Raw genomic sequence first — 18,018 nt, forward strand, 5'->3', positions numbered from 1 at the left:
GCTGGACGTGGCCGGCTGGCTCCTTAAAGAGCTCGAAACGCAGGATTGTTCCCTGACCCAAGGTGGCATCAGTGCCAAGTCGGGCTGTTTTCGTAGTACCAAGTGCGTCCTGCAATTTGCCATCCAGAAGAGGGGCAGTTGAGTTCTGTTTGCCAGAGAAAAGGGCCGTGGTATATGTTTGGGGGCATATGGTTGAGAGTGGCCGGCTGGCCCCTGAAAATCCACGATAGGCAGGATGGTTCACAGAACCAAGGTGGCACAAGTGCCATGTTGGGCTGGTTTGATAGTACCAAGTGGCTCCTGCAATCTGCCATCAAAAAGTTGTCAGGCGAGTTTTGTTTTCCAGGGAAAAGCGCCGTTGTTTTTGTTTAGAGGCCTGTGGCTGGGAGTGGCCGGCTGCCTCCTTTGAACCCAGGATACGTAGGATGGTTCCCAGAGCCAAGGTGGCACCAGTGCAAAATTGGGCTGGTTTGATAGTACCAAGTGGCTCCTGCAATCTGCCATCGAAAAGTTGTCAGGCGAGTTTTGTTTTCCAGGGAAAAGCGCCGTTGCTTTTGTTTAGAGGCCTGTGGCAGGGAGTGGCCGCCTGTCCTCGTAGAATCTACGTTACGCAGCATGGTTCCCAGAGCCAAGGTGGCACCAGGGCCAAGTCGGGCTGGTTTGATAGTACCAAGTGCATCCTGCAATCAGCCATCCAAAAGCGGGGCAGCTTACTTTTGTTTGCCAGGGAAACGGGCCGAGGTTTGTGTCTGGGGGCCTATGGCTGGGAGTGACCGGCTGGCTCCTGAAAAGCTACGATAGGAAGGATGTTTACCAGACCCATGGTGGCACCAGTGCCAAGTTTGGCTGATTTCATAGTACCAAGTGGCTCCTGCAATCTGCCATCCAGAATCGGGGCAGCTTACTTTTGTTTTCCAGGGAAACGGGCCGAGGTTTGTGTCTGGGGGCCTATGGCTGGGAGTGACCGGCTGGCTCCTGAAAAGCTACGATAGGCAGGATGGTGACCAGACCCATGGTGGCACCAGTGCCAAGTTGGGCTGGTTTGATAGTACCAAGTGGCTCCTGCAATCTGCCATCAAAATGTTGGCAGGCGAGTTTTGTTTTCCAGGGAAAAGCGCCGTTGTTTGTGTTTGGGGGCCTGTGGCTCAGAGTGGCCGGGTGGCTGCTTAGAATCCACGATACGCAGGATGGTTCCCAGACCCAAGGTGGCACCAGTGCCAAGTCGCGCTGGTTTGACACTACCGAGTGCGTCCTGCACTCTGCCATCCAGAATCGGGGCAGCTTAATTTTGTTTGCCAGGGAAACGGTCCGAGGTTTGTGTCTGGGGGCCTATGGCTGGGAGTGACCGGCTGGCTCCTGAAAAGCTACGATAGGCAGGATGGTTCCCAGATCCAAGATGGCACCAGTGCCAAGTCGGGGTGGTTTGATGGTGCAAAGTGGCTCCTGCAATCTGCCATCCTGACGCGGGGCAGCTTACTTTTGTTTGCCAGGGAAACGGGCCGAGGTTTGTGTCTGGGGGCCTATGGCTGGGAGTGACAGCCTTGTTCCTGAAAAGCTACGATAGGCAGAATGGTGACCAGACCCATGGTGGCACCAGTGCCAAGTTGGGCTGGTTTGATAGTACCAAGTGGCTCCTGCAATCTGCCATCAAAAAGTTGTCAGGCGAGTTTTGTTTTCCAGGGAAAAGCGCCGTTGTTTGTGTTTGGGGGTCTGTGGGTGTGAGTGGCCGGCTGGCTCCTTAGAACACACGATACGCAGGATGGTTCAGAGACCCAAGGTGGCACCAGTGCCACGTCGGGCTGGTTTGATGGTGAAAAGTGGCTCCTGCAATCTGCCATCCTGAAGCGGGGTAGCTTACATTTGTGTACCAGGGAAACGGGCCGAGGTTTATGACTAGGGGCCTAGGGCTAGGAGTGACCGGCTGGCTCCTGAAAAGCAACAATAGGCAGGATGGTTCCCAGACCCAAGGTGGCACCAGTGCCAAGTTGGGCTGGTTTGATGGTACCAACTGGCTCCTGCAATCTGCCATCTACAAGATGTCAGGCGAGTTTTGTTTTCCAGGGAAAAGCGCCGTTGATTTTGTTTGGAGGCCGGTGGCTGGCAGTGGCTGCCTGTCGTCTTAGAATCCGGGTTACGCAGCATGGTTCCCAGAGCCAAGGTGGCACCAGTGTCAAGTTGGGCTGGTTTGATAGTACCAAGTGGCTCCTGCAATCTGCCATCCAGAAGCGGGGCAGCTTACTTTTGTTTGCCAGGGAAACGGGCCGAGGTATTTGTCTGGGGACCTATGGCTGGGAGTGACCGGCTGGCTCCTGAAAAGCTACGATAGGCAGGATGGTGACCAGACCCATGGTGGCACCAGTGCCAAGTTGGGCTGGTTTGATAGTACCAAGTGGCTCCTGCAATCTGCCATCAAAAAGTTGGCAGGCCAGTTTTGTTTTCCAGGGAAAAGCGCCATTGTTTGTGTTTGGGGGACTGTGGCTGGGAGTGGCCGGCTGGCTCCTTAGAACACACGATACGCAGGATGGTTCCCAGACCCAAGGTGGCACCAGTGCCAAGTCGGGCTGGTTTGATAACACCAAGTGGCTCCTGCAATCTGCCATCCAGAAGCAGGGCAGCTTACTTTTGTTTTCCAGGGAAACGGACCGAGGTTTTTTTCTGGGGGCCTATGGCTGGGAGTGAAGGGCTGGCTCCTGAAAAGCTACGATAGGCAGGATGGTGACCAGACCCATGGTGGCACCAGTGCCAAGTTGGGCTGGTTTGAAAGTACCAAGTGGCTCCTGCACTCTGCCATCAAAATGTTGGCAGGCGAGTTTTGTTTTCCAGGGAAAAGCGCCGTTGTTTGTGTTTGGGGGCCTGTGGCTGGGAGTGGCCGGCTGGCTCCTTAGAATCCACGATACGCAGCATGGTTCCCAGACCAGAGGTGGCACCAGTGCCAAGTCGGGCTGGTTTGATGGTGCAAAGTGGCTCCTGCAATCTGCCATCCAGAAGTGCGGTAGCTTACTTTTGTGTGCCAGGTAAACAGGCCGAGGTTTGTGTCTGGGGGCCTATGGCTGGGAGTGACCGGCTGGCTCCTGAAAAGCTACGATAGGCAGGATGGTGACCAGACCCATGGTGGCACCAGTGCCAAGTTGGGCTGGTTTGATAGTACCAAGTGGCTCCTGCAATCTGCCATCCAAAAGTTGTCAGGCGAGTTTTGTTTTCCAGGGAAAAGCGCCGTTGTGTGTGTTTTGGGGCCTGTGGCTGGGAGTGGCCGGCTGGCTCCTTAGAATCCACGATACGCAGGATGGTTCCCAGACCCAAGGTGGCACCAGTGCCAAGTCGGGCTGGTTTGTTATTCCCAAGTGGTTCCTGCAATCTGCCATCCAGAAGCGGGGCAGCTGAATTTTGTTTGCCAGAGAAAAAGTCTGTTGTTTGTGTTTCGGGGCCTGTGGCTGGCAGTGGACGGCTGGCTCCTGAAAATCCATGATACGCAGCATGGTTCCCAGACCCAAGGTGGCACCAGTGCCAAGTAGGGCTGGTTTCATAGTACCCAGTGTCTCCTGCAATCTGCCATCCAGAAGAGGGGCAGTTGAGTTTTGTTTTCCAGAGAAAAGGGCCGTGGTTTGTGTTTGGGGCCTATGGCTGAGAGTGACCGGCTGACCCCTGAAAATCCACTATACGCCGGATGGTTCCCAGATCCAAGGTGGCACCAGTGCCATGTTGTGCTGGTGTGATAGTCCCAAGTGGCTCCTGCAATCTGCCATCCAGAAGTGGGGCAGCTGAATTTTGTTTGCCAGAGAAAAAGGCTGTGGTTTTTGTTTGGGGGCCTATGGCTGGGAGTGGCCGGCTGGCTCCTGAAAATCCATGATACGCAGCATGGTTCCCAGACCCAAGGTGGCACCAGTGCCAAGTGGGGCTGGTTTCACAGTGTCAAGTGCCTCCTGCAATCTCCCATCCAGAAGCGGGGCAGCTGAGTTTTGTTTGCCTGTGAAACGGGCCGTTGTTTTTGATTGGGGTCTGTGGCCGAGAGTGTTCAGCTGGCTCCTGACAATCCACAATACGCAGGATGGTTCCCAGACCCAAGGTGGCACCAGTGCCAAGTCGTGCTGGTTTGATAGTACCAAGTGGCTCCTGCAATCTGCCATCCAGAAGCGGTGCAGCTGAGTTTTGATTGCCAGAGGACAGGGCCGTGGGTTGTGTTCGGGGGCATATGGCTGGGAGTGGCCGGCTGTCTCATTAAAAAGATCGATACGCACGATGGTTCCCAGACCCAAGGTGGCACCAGTGCCAAGTCGGGCTGTTTTTATAGTACCAAGTGTGTCCTGCAATTTGCCATCCAGAAGAGGGGCAGTTGAGTTTTGTTTGCCAGAGAAAAGCGCCCTTGTTTGTGTTTGGGGGCTTGTGGCTGGGAGTGGCCGACTGGCGCCTTAGAATCTGCGATACGCAGCATGGTTCCCAGACCCAAGGTGGCACCAGTTCCAAGTTGGGCTGGTTTGATAGTACCAAGTGGCTCCTGCAATCTGCCATCCAGAAGCGGGGTAGCTTAGTTTTGTTTGCCAGGGAAACGGGCCGAGGTTTGTGACTGGGGGCCTATGGCTGGGAGTGACCGGCTGGCTCCTGAAAAGCTACGATAGGCAGGATGGTGACCAGACCCATGGTGGCACCAGTGCCAAGTTGGGCTGGTTTGATAGTACCAAGTGGCTCCTGCAATCTGCCATCAAAAAGTTGGCAGGCGAGTTTTGTTTTCCAGGGAAAAGCGCCGTTGTTTGTGTCTGGGGGCCTGTGGCTGGGAGTGGCCGACTGGCGCCTTAGAATCTGCGATACGCAGGATGGTTCCCAGACCAGAGGTGGCACCAGTGCCAAGTCGGGCTGGTTTGATACTACCAAGTGCGTCCTGCAATCTGCCATCCAGAAGCGGGGCAGCTTACTTTTGTTTGCCAGGGAAACGGGCCGAGGTTTGTGTCTGTGGGCCTATGGCTGGGAGTGACCGCCTGGCTCCTGAAAAGCTACGATAGGCAGGATGGTGAGCAGACCCATGGTGGCACCAGTGCCAAGTTGGGCTGGTTTGATAGTACCAAGTGGCTCCTGCAATCTGCCATCAAAAAGTTGTCAGGCGAGTTTTGTTTTCCAGGGAAAGCGCCGTTGTTTGTGTTTGGGGGTCTGTGGGTGGGAGTGGCCGGCTGGCTCCTTAGAACACACGATACGCAGGATGGTTCCCAGACCCAAGGTGGCACCAGTGCCACGTCGGGCTGGTTTGATGTTGAAAAGTGGCTCCTGCAATCTGCCATCCTGAAGCGGGGTAGCTTACATTTGTGTACCAGGGAAACGGGCCGAGGTTTATGACTGGGGGCCTAGGGCTAGGAGTGACCGGCTGGCTCCTGAAAAGCAACAATAGGCAGGATGGTTCCCAGACCCAAGGTGGCACCAGTGCCAAGTTGGGCTGGTTTGATGGTACCAACTGGCTCCTGCAATCTGCCATCTACAAGATGTCAGGCGAGTTTTGTTTTCCAGGGAAAAGCGCCGTTGATTTTGTTTGGAGGCCGGTGGCTGGCAGTGGCTGCCTGTCGTCTTAGAATCCGGGTTACGCAGCATGGTTCCCAGAGCCAAGGTGGCACCAGTGTCAAGTTGGGCTGGTTTGATAGTACCAAGTGGCTCCTGCAATCTGCCATCAAAAAGTTGGCAGGCCAGTTTTGTTTTCCAGGGAAAAGCGCCATTGTTTGTGTTTGGGGGACTGTGGCTGGGAGTGGCCGGCTGGCTCCTTAGAACACACGATACGCAGGATGGTTCCCAGACCCAAAGTGGCACCAGTGCCAAGTCGGGCTGGTTTGATAACACCAAGTGGCTCCTGCAGTCTGCCATCCAGAAGCAGGGCAGCTTACTTTTGTTTTCCAGGGAAACGGACCGAGGTTTTTTTCTGGGGGCCTATGGCTGGGAGTGAAGGGCTGGCTCCTGAAAAGCTACGATAGGCAGGATGGTGACCAGACCCATGGTGGCACCAGTGCCAAGTTGGGCTGGTTTGATAGTACCAAGTGGCTCCTGCACTCTGCCATCAAATGTTGGCAGGCGAGTTTTGTTTTCCAGGGAAAAGCGCCGTTGTTTGTGTTTGGAGGCCTGTGGCTGGGAGTGGCCGGCTGGCTCCTTAGAATCCACGATACGCGGCATGATTCCCAGACCAGAGGTGGCACCAGTGCCAAGTCGGGCTGGTTTGATGGTGCAAAGTGGCTCCTGCAATCTGCCATCCAGAAGTGCGGTAGCTTACTTTTGTGTGCCAGGGAAACATGCCGAGGTTTGTGTCTGGGGGCCTATGGCTGGGAGTGACCGGCTGGCTCCTGAAAAGCTACGATAGGCAGGATGGTGACCAGACCCATGGTGGCACCAGTGCCAAGTTGGGCTGGTTTGATAGTACCAAGTGGCTCCTGCAATCTGCCATCAAAAAGTTGGCAGGCGAGTTTTGTTTTCCAGGGAAAAGCGCCGTTGTGTGTGTTTTGGGGCCTGTGGCTGGGAGTGGCCAGCTGGCTCCTTAGAATCCACGATACGCAGGATGGTTCCCAGACCCAAGGTGGCACCAGTGCCAAGTCGGGTTGGTTTGATAGTACCAAGTGGTTCCTGCAATCTGCCATCCAGAAGCGGGGCAGCTGAATTTTGTTTGCCAGAGAAAAAGGCTGTTGTTTGTGTTTCGGGGCCTGTGGCTGGCAGTGGACGGCTGGCTCCTGAAAATCCATGATACGCAGCATGGTTCCCAGACCCAAGGTGGCACCAGTGCCAAGTAGGGCTGGTTTCATAGTACCCAGTGTCTCCTGCAATCTGCCATCCAGAAGAGGGGCAGTTGAGTTTTGTTTTCCAGAGAAAAGGGCCGTGGTTTGTGTTTGGGGCCTATGGCTGAGAGTGACCGGCTGACCCCTGAAAATCCACTATACGCCGGATGGTTCCCAGATCCAAGGTGGCACCAGTGCCATGTTGTGCTGGTGTGATAGTCCCAAGTGGCTCCTGCAATCTGCCATCCAGAAGTGGGGCAGCTGAATTTTGTTTGCCAGAGAAAAAGGCTGTGGTTTTTGTTTGGGGGCCTATGGCTGGGAGTGGCCGGCTGGCTCCTGAAAATCCATGATACGCAGCATGGTTCCCAGACCCAAGGTGGCACCAGTGCCAAGTGGGGCTGGTTTCACAGTGTCAAGTGCCTCCTGCAATCTCCCATCCAGAAGCGGGGCAGCTGAGTTTTGTTTGCCTGTGAAACGGGCCATTGTTTTTGATTGGGGTCTGTGGCCGAGAGTGTTCAGCTGGCTCCTGACAATCCACAATACGCAGGATGGTTCCCAGACCCAAGGTGGCACCAGTGCCAAGTCGTGCTGGTTTGATAGTACCAAGTGGCTCCTGCAATCTGCCATCCAGAAGCGGTGCAGCTGAGTTTTGATTGCCAGAGGACAGGGCCGTGGGTTGTGTTCGGGGGCATATGGCTGGGAGTGGCCGGCTGTCTCATTAAAAAGATCGATACGCACGATGGTTCCCAGACCCAAGGTGGCACCAGTGCCAAGTCGGGCTGTTTTTATAGTACCAAGTGCGTCCTGCAATTTGCCATCCAGAAGAGGGGCAGTTGAGTTTTGTTTGCCAGAGAAAAGCGCCGTTGTTTGTGTTTGGGGGCTTGTGGCTGGGAGTGGCCGACTGGCGCCTTAGAATCTGCGATACGCAGCATGGTTCCCAGACCCAAGGTGGCACCAGTTCCAAGTTGGGCTGGTTTGATAGTACCAAGTGGCTCCTGCAATCTGCCATCCAGAAGCGGGGCAGCTTACTTTTGTTTGCCAGGGAAACGGGCCGAGGTTTGTGACTGGGGGCCTATGGCTGGGAGTGACCGGCTGGCTCCTGAAAAGCTACGATAGGCAGGATGGTGACCAGACCCATGGTGGCACCAGTGCCAAGTTGGGCTGGTTTGATAGTACCAAGTGGCTCCTGCAATCTGCCATCAAAAAGTTGGCAGGCGAGTTTTGTTTTCCAGGGAAAAGCGCCGTTGTTTGTGTCTGGGGGCCTGCGGCTGGAGTGACCGGCTGGCTCCTTAGAATCCACGATACGCAGGATGGTTCCCAGACCAGAGGTGGCACCAGTGCCAAGTTGGGCTGGTTTTATAGTACCAAGTGGTTCCTGCAATCTGCCATCCAGAAGCGGGGCAGCTTACTTTTGTGTGCCAGGGAAACGGGCCGAGCTTTGTGTCTGGGCGCCTATGGCTGGGAGTGACCGGCGAGGTCCTGAAAAGCTACGATAGGCAGGATGGTGACCACATCCATTGTGGCACCAGTGACAAGTTGGGCTGCTTTGATAGTACCAAGTGGCTCCTGCAATCCGCCATCAAAAAGTTGGCAGGCGAGTTTTGTTTTCCAGGGAAAAGCGCCGTTGTTTGTGTTTTGGCGCCTGTGGCTGGGAGTGGCCGGCTGGCTCCTTAGAATCCACGATACGCAGGATGGTTCCCAGACCAGAGGTGGCACCAGTGACAAGTCGGGCTGGTTTGATAGTACCAAGGGCGTCCTGCAATCTGCCATCCAGAAGCGGGGCAGCTTACTTTTGTTTGCCCGGGAAACGGGCCGAGCTTTGTGTCTGGGGGCCTATGGCTGGGAGTGACCGGCTGGCTCCTGAAAAGCTACGATAGGCAGCATGGTGAGCAGACCCATGGTGGCACCAGTGCCAAGTTGGGCTGGTTTGATAGTACCAAGTGGCTCCTGCAATCTGCCCTCAAAAATTTGGCAGGCGAGTTTTGTTTTCCAGGGAAAAGCGCCGTTGTTTGTGTTTGGGGGCCTGTGGGTGGGAGTGGCCGGCTGGCTCCTTAGAATCCACGATACGCAGGATGGTTCCCAGACCTGACGTGGCACCAGTGCCAAGTCGGGCTGGTTTTATAGTACCAAGTGGTTCCTGCAATCTGCCATCCAGAAGCGGGGCAGCTTACTTTTGTTTGCCAGGGTAACGGGCCGAGGTTTTTGTCTGGGCGCCTATGGCTGGGAGTGACCTGCTAGGTCCTGAAAAGCTACGATAGGCAGGATGGTGACCATATCCATGGTGGCACCAGTGCCAAGTTGGGCTGGTTTGATAGTACCAAGTGGCTCCTGCAATCCGCCATCAAAAAGTTGGCAGGCGAGTTTTGTTTTCCAGGGAAAAGCGCCGTTGTTTGTGTTTGGGTGCCTGTGGCAGGGAGTGGCCGGCGGGCTCCTCAGAATCCACGATACGCAGGATGGTTCCCAGACCCAAGGTGGCACCAGTGCCAAGTTGGGCTGGTTTGATACTACCAAGTGCGTCCTGCAATCTGCCATCCAGAAGCGGGGTAGCTTACTTTTTTTTGCCAGGGAAACGGGCCGAGGTTTTTTTCTCGGGGCCTATGGCTGGGGGTGACCTGCTGGCTCCTGAAAAGCTACGATAGGCAGGATGGTGACCAGACCCATGGTGGCACCAGTGCCAAGTTGGGCTGGTTTGATAGTACCAAGTGGCTCCTGCAATCTGCCATCAAAATGTTGGCAGGCGAGTTTTGTTTTCCAGGGAAAAGCGCCGTTGTTTGTGTTTGGGGGCCTGTGGCTGGGAGTGGCCGGCTGGCTAATTAGAATCCACGATACGCAGGATGGTTCCCAGACCAGAGGTGGCACGAGGGCCAAGTCGGGCTGGTTTGATACTACCAAGTGCGTCCTGCAATCTGCCATCCAGAAGCGGGACAGCTTACTTTTGTTTGCCAGGGAAACGGGCCGAGGTTTGTGTCTGGGGGCCTATGGCTGGGAGTGACCGGCTGGCTCCTGAAAAGCTACGATAGGCAGGATGGTGACCAGACCCATGGTGGCACCAGTGCCAAGTTGCGCTGGTTTGATAGTACCAAGTGGCTCCTGCAATCTGCCATCAAAAAGTTGGCAGGCGAGTTTGTTATCTAGGGAAAAGCGCCGTTGTTTGTGTTTGGGGGCCTGTGGCTGGGAGTGGCCGGCTGGCTCCTTAGAATCCACGATACGCAGGATGGTTCCCAGACCCATGGTGGCACCAGTGCCAAGTTGGGCTGGTTCGATAGTACCAAGTGGCTCCTGCAATCTGCCATGAAAAAGTTGGCAGGCGAGTTTTGTTTTCCAGGGAAAAGCGCCATTGTTTGTGTTTGGGGGCCTGTGGGTGGGAGTGGCCGGCTGGCTCCTTAGAATCCACGATACGCAGGATGGTTCCCAGACCTGAGGTGGCACCAGTGCCAAGTCGGGCTAGTTTGATGCTGCAAAGGGGCTCCTGCAATCTGCCATCCAGAGGCGGGGTAGCTTACTTTTGTTTGCCAGGGAAACGGGCCGAGCTTTGTGTCTGGGGGCCTATGGCTGGGAGTGACCGGCTGGCTCCTGAAAAGCTACGATAGGCAGGATGGTGACCAGACCCATGGTGGCACCAGTGCCAAGTTGGGCTGGTTTGATGGTGAAAAGTGGCTCCTGCAATCTGCCATCCTGAAGCGGGGTAGCTTACATTTGTGTACCAGGGAAACGGGCCGAGGTTTATGACTGGGGGCCTAGGGCTAGGAGTGACCGGCTGGCTCCTGAAAAGCAACAATAGGCAGGATGGTTCCCAGACCCAAGGTGGCACCAGTGCCAAGTTGGGCTGGTTTGATGGTACCAACTGGCTCCTGCAATCTGCCATCTAAAAGATGTCAGGCGAGTTTTGTTTTCCAGGGAAAAGCGCCGTTGATTTTGTTTGGAGGCCGGTGGCTGGCAGTGGCTGCCTGTCGTCTTAGAATCCGGGTTACGCAGCATGGTTCCCAGAGCCAAGGTGGCACCAGTGTCAAGTTGGGCTGGTTTGATAGTACCAAGTGGCTCCTGCAATCTGCCATCCAGAAGCGGGGCAGCTTACTTTTGTTTGCCAGGGAAACGGGCCGAGGTATTTGTCTGGGGACCTATGGCTGGGAGTGACCGGCTGGCTCCTGAAAAGCTACGATAGGCAGGATGGTGACCAGACCCATGGTGGCACCAGTGCCAAGTTGGGCTGGTTTGATAGTACCAAGTGGCTCCTGCAATCTGCCATCAAAAAGTTGGCAGGCCAGTTTTGTTTTCCAGGGAAAAGCGCCATTGTTTGTGTTTGGGGGACTGTGGCTGGGAGTGGCCGGCTGGCTCCTTAGAACACACGATACGCAGGATGGTTCCCAGACCCAAGGTGGCACCAGTGCCAAGTCGGGCTGGTTTGATAACACCAAGTGGCTCCTGCAATCTGCCATCCAGAAGCAGGGCAGCTTACTTTTGTTTTCCAGGGAAACGGACCGAGGTTTTTTTCTGGGGGCCTATGGCTGGGAGTGAAGGGCTGGCTCCTGAAAAGCTACGATAGGCAGGATGGTGACCAGACCCATGGTGGCACCAGTGCCAAGTTGGGCTGGTTTGATAGTACCAAGTGGCTCCTGCACTCTGCCATCAAAATGTTGGCAGGCGAGTTTTGTTTTCCAGGGAAAAGCGCCGTTGTTTGTGTTTGGAGGCCTGTGGCTGGGAGTGGCCGGCTGGCTCCTTAGAATCCACGATACGCGGCATGGTTCCCAGACCAGAGGTGGCACCAGTGCCAAGTCGGGCTGGTTTGATGGTGCAAAGTGGCTCCTGCAATCTGCCATCCAGAAGTGCGGTAGCTTACTTTTGTGTGCCAGGGAAACAGGCCGAGGTTTGTGTCTGGGGGCCTATGGCTGGGAGTGACCGGCTGGCTCCTGAAAAGCTACGATAGGCAGGATGGTGACCAGACCCATGGTGGCACCAGTGCCAAGTTGGGCTGGTTTGATAGTACCAAGTGGCTCCTGCAATCTGCCATCAAAAAGTTGGCAGGCGAGTTTTGTTTTCCAGGGAAAAGCGCCGTTGTGTGTGTTTTGGGGCCTGTGGCTGGGAGTGGCCAGCTGGCTCCTTAGAATCCACGATACGCAGGATGGTTCCCAGACCCAAGGTGGCACCAGTGCCAAGTCGGGCTGGTTTGTTAGTACCAAGTGGTTCCTGCAATCTGCCATCCAGAAGCGGGGCAGCTGAATTTTGTTTGCCAGAGAAAAAGGCTGTTGTTTGTGTTTCGGGGCCTGTGGCTGGCAGTGGACGGCTGGCTCCTGAAAATCCATGATACGCAGCATGGTTCCCAGACCCAAGGTGGCACCAGTGCCAAGTAGGGCTGGTTTCATAGTACCCAGTGTCTCCTGCAATCTGCCATCCAGAAGAGGGGCAGTTGAGTTTTGTTTTCCAGAGAAAAGGGCCGTGGTTTGTGTTTGGGGCCTATGGCTGAGAGTGACCGGCTGACCCCTGAAAATCCACTATACGCCGGATGGTTCCCAGATCCAAGGTGGCACCAGTGCCATGTTGTGCTGGTGTGATAGTCCCAAGTGGCTCCTGCAATCTGCCATCCAGAAGTGGGGCAGCTGAATTTTGTTTGCCAGAGAAAAAGGCTGTGGTTTTTGTTTGGGGGCCTATGGCTGGGAGTGGCCGGCTGGCTCCTGAAAATCCATGATACGCAGCATGGTTCCCAGACCCAAGGTGGCACCAGTGCCAAGTGGGGCTGGTTTCACAGTGTCAAGTGCCTCCTGCAATCTCCCATCCAGAAGCGGGGCAGCTGAGTTTTGTTTGCCTGTGAAACGGGCCGTTGTTTTTGATTGGGGTCTGTGGCCGAGAGTGTTCAGCTGGCTCCTGACAATCCACAATACGCAGGATGGTTCCCAGACCCAAGGTGGCACCAGTGCCAAGTCGTGCTGGTTTGATAGTACCAAGTGGCTCCTGCAATCTGCCATCCAGAAGCGGTGCAGCTGAGTTTTGATTGCCAGAGGACAGGGCCGTGGGTTGTGTTCGGGGGCATATGGCTGGGAGTGGCCGGCTGTCTCATTAAAAAGATCGATACGCACGATGGTTCCCAGACCCAAGGTGGCACCAGTGCCAAGTCGGGCTGTTTTTATAGTACCAAGTGCGTCCTGCAATTTGCCATCCAGAAGAGGGGCAGTTGAGTTTTGTTTGCCAGAGAAAAGCGCCGTTGTTTGTGTTTGGGGGCTTGTGGCTGGGAGTGGCCGACTGGCGCCTTAGAATCTGCGATACGCAGCATGGTTCCCAGACCCAAGGTGGCACCAGTTCCAAGTTGGGCTGGTTTGATAGTACCAAGTGGCTCCTGCAATCTGCCATCCAGAAGCGGGGTAGCTTACTTTTGTTTGCCAGGGAAACGGGCCGAGGTTTGTGACTGGGGGCCTATGGCTGGGAGTGACCGGCTGGCTCCTGAAAAGCTACGATAGGCAGGATGGTGACCAGACCCATGGTGGCACCAGTGCCAAGTTGGGCTGGTTTGATAGTACCAAGTGGCTCCTGCAATCTGCCATCAAAAAGTTGGCAGGCGAGTTTTGTTTTCCAGGGAAAAGCGCCGTTGTTTGTGTCTGGGGGCCTGCGGCTGGAGTGACCGGCTGGCTCCTTAGAATCCACGATACGCAGGATGGTTCCCAGACCAGAGGTGGCACCAGTGCCAAGTTGGGCTGGTTTTATAGTACCAAGTGGTTCCTGCAATCTGCCATCCAGAAGCGGGGCAGCTTACTTTTGTGTGCCAGGGAAACGGGCCGAGCTTTGTGTCTGGGCGCCTATGGCTGGGAGTGACCGGCGAGGTCCTGAAAAGCTACGATAGGCAGGATGGTGACCACATCCATTGTGGCACCAGTGACAAGTTGGGCTGCTTTGATAGTACCAAGTGGCTCCTGCAATCCGCCATCAAAAAGTTGGCAGGCGAGTTTTGTTTTCCAGGGAAAAGCGCCGTTGTTTGTGTTTGGGCGCCTGTGGCTGGGAGTGGCCGGCTGGCTCCTTAGAATCCACGATACGCGGCATGGTTCCCAGACCAGAGGTGGCACCAGTGACAAGTCGGGCTGGTTTGATAGTACCAAGGGCGTCCTGCAATCTGCCATCCAGAAGCGGGGCAGCTTACTTTTGTTTGCCAGGGAAACGGGCCGAGCTTTGTGTCTGGGGGCCTATGGCTGGGAGTGACCGGCTGGCTCCTGAAAAGCTACGATAGGCAGGATGGTGACCAGACCCATGGTGGCACCAGTGCCAAGTTGGGCTGGTTTGATAGTACCAAGTGGCTCCTGCAATCTGCCCTCAAAAATTTGGCAGGCGAGTTTTGTTTTCCAGGGAAAAGCGCCGTTGTTTGTGTTTGGGGGCCTGTGGGTGGGAGTGGCCGGCTGGCTCCTTAGAATCCACGATACGCAGGTTGGTTCCCAGACCAGAGGTGGCACCAGTGCCAAGTCGGGCTGGTTTTATAGTACCAAGTGGTTCCTGCAATCTGCCATCCAGAAGTGGGGCAGCTTACTTTTGTTTGCCAGGGTAACGGGCCGAGGTTTTTGTCTGGGCGCCTATGGCTGGGAGTGACCTGCTAGGTCCTGAAAAGCTACGATAGGCAGGATGGTGACCATATCCATGGTGGCACCAGTGCCAAGTTGGGCTGGTTTGATAGTACCAAGTGGCTCCTGCAATCCGCCATCAAAAAGTTGGCAGGCGAGTTTTGTTTTCCAGGGAAAAGCGCCGTTGTTTGTGTTTGGGTGCCTGTGGCAGGGAGTGGCCGGCGGGCTCCTCAGAATCCACGATACGCAGGATGGTTCCCAGACCCAAGGTGGCACCAGTGCCAAGTTGGGCTGGTTTGATACTACCAAGTGCGTCCTGCAATCTGCCATCCAGAAGCGGGGTAGCTTACTTTTTTTTGCCAGGGAAACGGGCCGAGGTTTTTTTCTCGGGGCCTATGGCTGGGGGTGACCTGCTGGCTCCTGAAAAGCTACGATAGGCAGGATGGTGACCAGACCCATGGTGGCACCAGTGCCAAGTTGGGCTGGTTTGATAGTACCAAGTGGCTCCTGCAATCTGCCATCAAAATGTTGGCAGGCGAGTTTTGTTTTCCAGGGAAAAGCGCCGTTGTTTGTGTTTGGGGGCCTGTGGCTGGGAGTGGCCGGCTGGCTAATTAGAATCCACGATACGCAGGATGGTTCCCAGACCAGAGGTGGCACCAGTGCCAAGTCGGGCTGGTTTTATAGTAACAAGTGGTTCCTGCAATCTGCCATCCAGAAGCGGGACAGCTTACTTTTGTTTGCCAGGGAAACGGGCCGAGGTTTGTGTCTGGGGGCCTATGGCTGGGAGTGACCGGCTGGCTCCTGAAAAGCTACGATAGGCAGGATGGTGACCAGACCCATGGTGGCACCAGTGCCAAGTTGCGCTGGTTTGATAGTACCAAGTGGCTCCTGCAATCTGCCATCTAAAAGTTGGCAGGCGAGTTTGTTATCTAGGGAAAAGCGCCGTTGTTTGTGTTTGGGGGCCTGTGGCTGGGAGTGGCCGGCTGGCTCCTTAGAATCCACGATACGCAGGATGGTTCCCAGACCCATGGTGGCACCAGTGCCAAGTTGGGCTGGTTCGATAGTACCAAGTGGCTCCTGCAATCTGCCAGGAAAAAGTTGGCAGGCGAGTTTCGTTTTCCAGGGAAAAGCGCCATTGTTTGTGTTTGGGGGCCTGTGGGTGGGGGTGGCCGGCTGGCTCCTTAGAATCCACGATACGCAGGATGGTTCCCAGACCTGAGGTGGCACCAGTGCCAAGTCGGGCTAGTTTGATGCTGCAAAGTGGCTCCTGCAATCTGCCATCCAGAAGCGGGGTAGCTTACTTTTGTTTGCCAGGGAAACGGGCCGAGCTTTGTGTCTGGGGGCCTATGGCTGGGAGTGACCGGCTGGCTCCTGAAAAGCTACGATAGGCAGGATGGTGACCAGACCCATGGTGGCACCAGTGCCAAGTTGGGCTGGTTTGATGGTGAAAAGTGGCTCCTGCAATCTGCCATCCTGAAGCGGGGTAGCTTACATTTGTGTACCAGGGAAACGGGCTGAGGTTTATGACTGGGGGCCTAGGGCTAGGAGTGACCGGCTGGCTCCTGAAAAGCAACAATAGGCAGGATGGTTCCCAGACCCAAGGTGGCACCAGTGCCAAGTTGGGCTGGTTTGATGGTACCAACTGGCTCCTGCAATCTGCCATCTAAAAGATGTCAGGCGAGTTTTGTTTTCCAGGGAAAAGCGCCGTTGATTTTGTTTGGAGGCCGGTGGCTGGCAGTGGCTGCCTGTGGTCTTAGAATCCGGGTTACGCAGCATGGTTCCCAGAGCCAAGGTGGCACCAGTGTCAAGTTGGGCTGGTTTGATAGTACCAAGTGGCTCCTGCAATCTGCCATCCAGAAGCGGGGCAGCTTACTTTTGTTTGCCAGGGAAACGGGCCGAGGTTTTTGTCTGGGGACCTATGGCTGGGAGTGACCGGCTGGCTCCTGAAAAGCTACGATAGGCAGGATGGTGACCAGACCCATGGTGGCACCAGTGCCAAGTTGGGCTGGTTTGATAGTACCAAGTGGCTCCTGCAATCTGCCATCAAAAAGTTGGCAGGCCAGTTTTGTTTTCCAGGGAAAAGCGCCATTGTTTGTGTTTGGGGGACTGTGGCTGGGAGTGGCCGGCTGGCTCCTTAGAACACACGATACGCAGGATGGTTCCCAGACCCAAGGTGGCACCAGTGCCAAGTCGGGCTGGTTTGATAACACCAAGTGGCTCCTGCAATCTGCCATCCAGAAGCAGGGCAGCTTACTTTTGTTTTCCAGGGAAACGGACCGAGGTTTTTTTCTGGGGGCCTATGGCTGGGAGTGAAGGGCTGGCTCCTGAAAAGCTACGATAGGCAGGATGGTGACCAGACCCATGGTGGCACCAGTGCCAAGTTGGGCTGGTTTGATAGTACCAAGTGGCTCCTGCACTCTGCCATCAAAATGTTGGCAGGCGAGTTTTGTTTTCCAGGGAAAAGCGCCGTTGTTTGTGTTTGGAGGCCTGTGGCTGGGAGTGGCCGGCTGGCTCCTTAGAATCCACGATACGCGGCATGGTTCCCAGACCAGAGGTGGCACCAGTGCCAAGTCGGGCTGGTTTGATGGTGCAAAGTGGCTCCTGCAATCTGCCATCCAGAAGTGCGGTAGCTTACTTTTGTGTGCCAGGGAAACAGGCCGAGGTTTGTGTCTGGGGGCCTATGGCTGGGAGTGACCGGCTGGCTCCTGAAAAGCTACGATAGGCAGGATGGTGACCAGACCCATGGTGGCACCAGTGCCAAGTTGGGCTGGTTTGATAGTACCAAGTGGCTCCTGCAATCTGCCATCAAAAAGTTGGCAGGCGAATTTTGTTTTCCAGGGAAAAGCGCCGTTGTGTGTGTTTTGGGGCCTGTGGCTGGGAGTGGCCAGCTGGCTCCTTAGAATCCACGATACGCAGGATGGTTCCCAGACCCAAGGTGGCACCAGTGCCAAGTCGGGCTGGTTTGTTAGTACCAAGTGGTTCCTGCAATCTGCCATCCAGAAGCGGGGCAGCTGAATTTTGTTTGCCAGAGAAAAAGGCTGTTGTTTGTGTTTCGGGGCCTGTGGCTGGCAGTGGACGGCTGGCTCCTGAAAATCCATGATACGCAGCATGGTTCCCAGACCCAAGGTGGCACCAGTGCCAAGTAGGGCTGGTTTCATAGTACCCAGTGTCTCCTGCAATCTGCCATCCAGAAGAGGGGCAGTTGAGTTTTGTTTTCCAGAGAAAAGGGCCGTGGTTTGTGTTTGGGGCCTATGGCTGAGAGTGACCGGCTGACCCCTGAAAATCCACTATACGCCGGATGGTTCCCAGATCCAAGGTGGCAGCAGTGCCATGTTGTGCTGGTGTGATAGTCCCAAGTGGCTCCTGCAATCTGCCATCCAGAAGTGGGGCAGCTGAATTTTGTTTGCCAGAGAAAAAGGCTGTGGTTTTTGTTTGGGGGCCTATGGCTGGGAGTGGCCGGCTGGCTCCTGAAAATCCATGATACGCAGCATGGTTCCCAGACCCAAGGTGGCACCAGTGCCAAGTGGGGCTGGTTTCACAGTGTCAAGTGCCTCCTGCAATCTCCCATCCAGAAGCGGGGCAGCTGAGTTTTGTTTGCCTGTGAAACGGGCCGTTGTTTTTGATTGGGGTCTGTGGCCGAGAGTGTTCAGCTGGCTCCTGACAATCCACAATACGCAGGATGGTTCCCAGACCCAAGGTGGCACCAGTGCCAAGTCGTGCTGGTTTGATAGTACCAAGTGGCTCCTGCA

Source organism: Melospiza melodia, chromosome 5 (genome assembly GCF_035770615.1).
Source record: "Melospiza melodia melodia isolate bMelMel2 chromosome 5, bMelMel2.pri, whole genome shotgun sequence".
Lineage (NCBI taxonomy): Eukaryota > Metazoa > Chordata > Aves > Passeriformes > Passerellidae > Melospiza > Melospiza melodia.